Raw genomic sequence first — 7,593 nt, forward strand, 5'->3', positions numbered from 1 at the left:
ATGAACAGAGATTCACATATCGTCAGCCACCAAGGGACATGCTCAATCGGTTAAGGTCAAACAACTGACAAGCAAATCTGTGGTATTGAGCAGAATATTTGTTGTAGCCCATCTTTTATACCAAGACAAAACAATGAACATGATAACACTTCCAATCAATTAAGATCAGAAGCTATGAAAGCCATGAGATAACACTTCCATTGGAAGTATTATCATGGAAGCCATGATAACACTTCCAATCAGTTAAGAACAAAAGCCATGAGCCCTGATGCCTGCCATTGCATCAGGGCATGTATTATTATTATTATTATTATTATTATTATTATTATTATTATTATTATTATTATTATTATTATTATTATTATTATCATAGGCATATATATGTATAACATACTTATATTTTATATATAAACATATGCATATACATATGTATATATGTATATATGTATATGTATGCATGTAAATGTGCGTATACATATATACATACATACATGCATATATATATATATATAGTCAATTCAAACAGGAACAAGCAAGAAAAAACATGTAAAAACACGAAACAACAACAACGCGAGGACGTGAAATAAGTACAGTGTTATTGGACGTTCAGGAAAGGAAAGAAAAGAAAGAGGATTTCACGTTTCGAGCGGAGCTCTTCGTCAGAAATATATACATATATACATACATGCATAAATACATACGTATAAACGCAAACATATAATACGTGTATGTGTGTGTGTGTGTTTGTATGTGTGTGTGCGTCAGTAAGTACCTTTGACTATGAATGCATGAATGTATGTTTGTGTTATGTATCGCTATAAGGAACGAATATGGATTGTAGGGAAGGGTATCGAAAAGAGTATCGAGCAAAATAGATAGATAGATAGATAGAGAGAAAGAGAGAGAGAGAGAGAGAGAGAGAGAGAGAGAGAGAGAGAGAGAGAGAGAGAGAGAGAGAGAGAGAGAGAGAGAAAGAGAGAGAGAGAGATAGAGAGAGAGAGCGAGTCGGGGAGACAGAGACGGAGAGTGAGAGAGAAAGAGTGGGCTGGAAAATATGGGAAGCACCATAAAGTAACACCCAAATACGAATGTGTATGCATATATTTAAGTGCATCTAAGAGAAAGTCTGTGTGTATACGTTGCGCACGCATGTGTGTGTGAGAGAGAAAACAACGACAAGAAAATACGCACGATTTGTAGCTTTTCTGTCCCTTTCCCCCCATCTCCACAACCCTCTTCACCTCATTCACTTTGATCGGTAGAGAGAGCTTTTAGGAATCACAGAAGCTCACTTTTGCCTCTTTCCACAGTGGCATGTTATTTTTATGTTCTGTTCATCCATTCATCAAAAGTGGCTACTGTAATGGCTACAAGTTGTTGTTCAGTTATTATTCATTCATTTATTTATCAGGCATTCATTGCAACACCGTCTGCTTATCCTAGAATTCACTTGACGAATCTCACCCTCTTTCAACTGCAGCCGATTACTCTCAATAAAACGTGATAGCTTTATTCGTTGAGTCGATAATTTGCACGCACGGTAACTGTAAGTGTTTCCCAAGCACGCATCATATCGAAGCGGATCGACACAGTCTTCGCAATTTCTCAGATATTCTATATTTTTCTCTTAATCACATCATACTTTATGTTTTAACTTTCTTTTATTTAATTTTCAATCCCTAATAAATACAAACTATAAACAAATAAACAAAACAGCTTTTGTCCTTCCCACACCTGCTATGCTTATTTTTATTTCATTTCGTTTTTATTTGTTAGTTACTTTATTTTCTTTCTTCTCACTTTCAATGATGTGATTTTTAAAGCATTCTTTCTTTGCATTCATTCAATCAGCCAGTCAGCCAGTCAGTCAGTCAGGAACTTTTATTTCAATAACTCGCAAAAATAAGGAAAAAATAAAAACAAAAAATCAGAAAGAAGCATTAGTGCTTCCTTCTTTGTGTTGCCAAAGAGTAAAAACAAAATGACTTCACTTCCGGTTTATCATTTCACTTATTTCACTTTTTTTTTTGCCCCCCTCCCTTTTCAATTATTAAGAGTATTGACAGGAAAAATTATTCATATAACTTTTTTTCAAATAGCTTTCTTACAAAGTAATATTTCGAAAGGTTTATTTTAGCCATCATTTTATCACTATATTTATTCATATTTGAAATATATTACCATATGCAAAATATAATCAAGATGAGGGAAAAATAACACTTCAACGCAATTATTTATGAAGTTACCGCCATCTTATCAGTAGCGGGCTAGGGGGAGGTTTAGCCCTAAGGCTTTTATGGCAGCGGCATTTTTGAGCTTGCTATAGAAGCCTGTATAGGCTTGGGGACCCGAGGGGAGAGGAAAACTGAAGGCCTGCCCCGGGTGGCACACACTCTAGTTACGCCATTGCATCTTATGTTGTTGGCACTCCGTCGCTTACGACGACGAGGTTCCAGTTGATCCGATCAACGGAACAGCCTGCTCGTGAAATTAACGTGCAAGTGGCTGAGCACTCCACACACACGTGTACCCTTGACGTAGTTCTCGGGGAAATTCAGCGTGACACAGAGTGACAAGGCTGGCCCTTTGAATTACAGGCACAACAGAAACAGGAAGTAAGAGTGAGAGAAAGTTGTGGTGAAAGAGTACAGCAGGGTTCACCACCATCTCCAACGCCCGGTCTGGAAATCGAAACCGCGATCCTATGATCGCGAGTCCGCTACTCTAACCACTGAGCCATTGCGCCTCCACATTGCATCTTATATACATATAAGAACTTGAATGAAGTATTCCAAGTTTTAAGATATTTAATGTTGCTATTTTTGTTTAGCCTCGAGTTTCAGCAATCTTATGACAGAGGTATTCCAGCCGTGACAAAGCCATACTTATAGATATAAATAGGACTGTATTATTCAATCTTTCCCAATTTTAAAACTGAAAGTGTAATTTAAGGGAAATCTAACCGACATATTTAGCGAATCGAACGACAGCATAGAGGCTCCTATGATGTCTTTTTTTTTGTTTTGTTAGATATGGAAGCGTCATAGATTGTGAAATAGGGAATTGCTAACTGTTTTTTTTATATCTGTATTATGTTAGACATAATAAAACTGATTCGTTTCCAGACAAGACGGTTTATGACTTGTTAAATGTCACAGTTGTGGGTTTTGACTATTAAACGACTAATGTACCGTTGTACACATGTGGATTAGAAATAGAGATTAAACGGGATTACAAGAGAAATCGAGATTACACATTTATCTTTTATCCTTCATTACTGGGGAAGCCGCCTTGAAAAGCTTTCGACGAAGAATTCGACCTCAGTATTTATTTATAAAATCTAGTACTTATTTCTACCGTTTCTTTTGACGAAACGCTACGTCACAGTAATATAAACAAACCAACACCAGTTGTCTAACTGTGGACTTACACAAACACAAAGACACATACACACATAGATACATAAACACATACATGCACACGTACATACGTGCATTTATTTACCCGGGGCTACAGAAGAAAAAAAAATTACTCAAAGGTACCATGCAGTGAGACCGAACCCGAAACCATGTGATTGAGAAGTAAAGTTCTTATCACACAACCATACTTGTGCCCTTTGTACAAAACTATGACTATCGAGTCAGACTCATTGTATTACTGGTTTTTATAGCCACAATACCAGCAGGATGAAAAGCAGAGGTGACCGCAGCAGGATTTGAACTCGGAATGTAAAAGAAGAATTTAATGTGCGTTACTTTATCATTCCTGCCATTCTACTCTCCTAGAAAAATATCGGTTTAAAATTGTGACACAAGGTCAGTAATTTCGGGTGGAGGCTAGTTGATTACATCGACCCCAGTGCTCAACTGGTATTTGTTTTATCGACCCCGAAAGGATGAAAGGCAAAGTCGACCTCGGCGGAATTTGAACTCAGAACGCTGAGGCGGACGAAATACCGCGAAGCATTTTGCCCGGCGTGCTAACGATTCTGCCAGTTGGCCGTCTTACTGTCCTAGAAATATTGCAAGATGTTGTTGCAGGTATGATGGGATATTTATTTTAACAGAAAGAGGAATTGGACTGAATGTTCACAGAAATGTCTTAATATTTTGTCTATTACAGTTTATTTCTCACTGATAGTAAATATATTAGACACCGCCATATAGTTGAACCTGCAATACTGGTGGCTACTAATAGAGAACATACAAGTTAGCTCTCTTGTATAACAGGTTTCGAGTGTTTGCACATATGTCCACCACGACGATGACGACACACTACAACGGTGATGACAACGAAGACGACGGCGACGACGCCGACGACAATGACGATGACGAAGACGACGGCGGCGGCGAAAAAGCCGATGACCACCACCACCATCAACGCCACCACCACTAACACCAGCACCATGCCTTTGACCATTACCACTGCTACCAAAGATAAGAGCAGGGGAAAAGCAACTGTCATGCTCTAACCGAGTCATCTTTGACCGCCTACATAGTGGGGTCCAATAAAATCTACAGGGGTACAGAAATAGACTGGACACTAGAGAGTACTGCATAACGGGATTGTCACACTGAATCACGTACGATTAACCGCTGCATAAAAGAATATGCAGTATGTTTCTCATATAGAGTGAAGCTAGAAAAATAAACCTGTGTAGAACTCTCTGTCATTTGACCGTTTTTCAGTGTGACATAAATCTACAATCAAAGCTAACTTGGGACTTGCAGAACAAAAACGTGTTTCATTATGCCAAAATCTGCTCCCAATTGAACTAGCTGCAAATACACAACATGAATTTCGTTCCGGTTATTTTACAGTAGTTCTGAAATCCAGTAACCGGATGTTACACTTTCAAGCTCCAAGTGGTAAAGAGCCCACAACATACTGCACCTTGCAGACATTTCTGATGATTGCTGGTTTTGGGGCTCCTTTTCTGGCATGGAACTAATTGATAATTTGGCTATCATTCCAACAGATTCTATAGTGCCTACCAGCCAAACTACATTATTGGCTCGAGTAACTGACCACTGTCCCCCTACTTCGACTATGGTAAATAGCCGGACAACCATAACGATTATTGTAGTAGTAGTGGTAGTCAGGATTATATGCCAGTGAAATAACTTTGGCTTTGAAGGACTCTCTCGAGGAGAGAGTATTCTCTACCGAATTAAGTAAAAAAAAAACCCCACCAGATACGGTATTAAAAGCTGCTAATGAAATTGGTGATGAATACTTACAACAGTGTGATGAACCCACATTCTGACAGATTAACGCCTGTCTATATGCTCTGGCTACTACTGTAAGACAGTACATGAATGATATTCAAAAAGTAAACAAAACCGAAATCAGTGAAAAAGAGAATACCTGTGCTGAACTATTGAGAAATTTGCAGTTACTCTATCCAGATTACAAGTTCAGGTTTATACCTGTAATTATTGGGGTCCTGGGATATGTAACACACTGCCTAAATACCAATCTTGAGAAATTAGGCTTCTCAAAACCAGAAAGGAGAAAGCTAATTCGAAGACTACAGTTCCAACCCATCACTGGAACTGAAAAATCTGTAAAACTTTCCAAATGTTTATCATTGAAATATATATGAGCATGTCTAGATATGCAGCTATATGCATGAGAATACATACATAACACATACAAATCTGCACAAACAAACATACATAAATGCATGCATGCATACATGCATACATACATACGTACATACATACATACATGCATGCATACATGCATACATCCATCCATAATACATACATACATACATACATACAAAAATACCCTGTTGTTGATGTTGAAATTCCAATGAAGGAGCCTAGGTTAGAAACCAGTTCTTTGTCTATTGACAAGAAATCTTGAAATAAACTGAATAATGACATACACACACAAACACACACACACATATATATATAAATATACGAATATGTAACTATGTATATATATGTGTGTGTGTATGAGTGTGTGTGCGTGTGCAGAAAGATATGTACACACACACACACGCACACACACACACACACACACACACACACACACACACACACACACATAGAGAGAGAGAGAGAGAGAAAAAATTATATGAAAATCCTTTCTTAATGTTTTAGTTTTCTTCTAATCAGAATGAATCCATATCTTCATTTTATATGTTTTTGATAATTTATTAAAAAAAAAAATATAAAAAGCGCTGCTACACTTGTTCATTATTTCTTGGCTACCTCATCATCTTTATCTAGCGCCCTGAACCTTTATATAAACTACTACGAGGCTTTTAGATTTCTATTCGATATGGCTTCTCTCTTAAATTGTCAAATATAGAGCGAAGAATGATATCTACATATAATTAAGGCAGTTTGGCCAGCAGGCGCTAGAAGCAATGTCAGCTGTGGTTTGAGACAATATTGGTTTAGGAAACAAAAGCCAAACAACAGTCTTCATCTTCTTTGGGAGGAGGGTTTTCTCCCCCTCTTCTATCAATTATATCGTCAGCCTTCTTAATGTTAACTGCGCAGCGTTCAAACAACACCCATTCTACACTAATTAAGACAGCCTTGCCAACACCTCCACGTGATTATGACGTGCAAATAACGGCCGCAGCAGTGAGATATATTCCGATATCATGTCGGCTTTCCTTGCTCGATGTGTTTTGAGTTAATTCTGCGTTGGTTGTTTGAGCAAATCTGACCTTTACTTCTGCCTCCTTATCTCCATTTGTTAGCTTAGTCTCTTCATTTCTATTTTCTCTCTCATTCGTTTTTGTTTTTTCTTGTTTATCTGCTGTGACCATGATGCAGGACTTTCGCGGCCGCTGAGTCAAATCGAAACATCAACCCACATTTCATAATGTTGCTGCTATTATTACTGTTGTTTGTGCTGATTTTGTTGTCGTTCATTAAATCTTTTTTTTTTATGCAAAATAAAAAAAACACCGGACATTAATTTTTTTCTTTCTTAAAGCAGACTGAGTTAGCAAACAATCACAACATTGTGTGAGGCAGGAGAAAGAAAAAGATGGAAAAAGAAAAGAATAAGAATGGAACGACAATTCATATACATGCTGGCAAAAATTTACACCAACACCACTGCTAACACGATCATTGCTAATAACAAAACAAACCACAATAGCAACATTCACAATAACAGCAACACTGGTAACAGTAGCGACAAGATTGATAATAAGGTGATATCGAAGCTAATCATGATAGTGGTGATGTTAATAGATACAAATGCTGTCCGAAGTAAATGCTAACTAACTACCCTGTGCTTATGTTTGGTTTCTAGAAAGCAGACGACATGCGCAAGATGGCGGAAAACAACTAATGCAGCTTTGCAACCGCCCGACAAACAACCGAACAAACAAACAAACGAATATGCTAATGTATAATAACAGAGAGACAGCGGTCAGAGGTGACAATGAAACCATACAAAGGCAAGAATGCAAGCAAACAGCAACAACTACAGTCAACGTAAACCTCAAGCAACATATGACGCACACACTCGCGTGTGCTTACAGACGTACCCAAATAAAGGCACACACACACACACACACACACACACACACACACACACACACACACACACACACAC

The sequence above is a fragment of the Octopus bimaculoides genome, chromosome 12 (genome assembly GCF_001194135.2).
Source record: "Octopus bimaculoides isolate UCB-OBI-ISO-001 chromosome 12, ASM119413v2, whole genome shotgun sequence".
Taxonomy (NCBI): domain Eukaryota; kingdom Metazoa; phylum Mollusca; class Cephalopoda; order Octopoda; family Octopodidae; genus Octopus; species Octopus bimaculoides.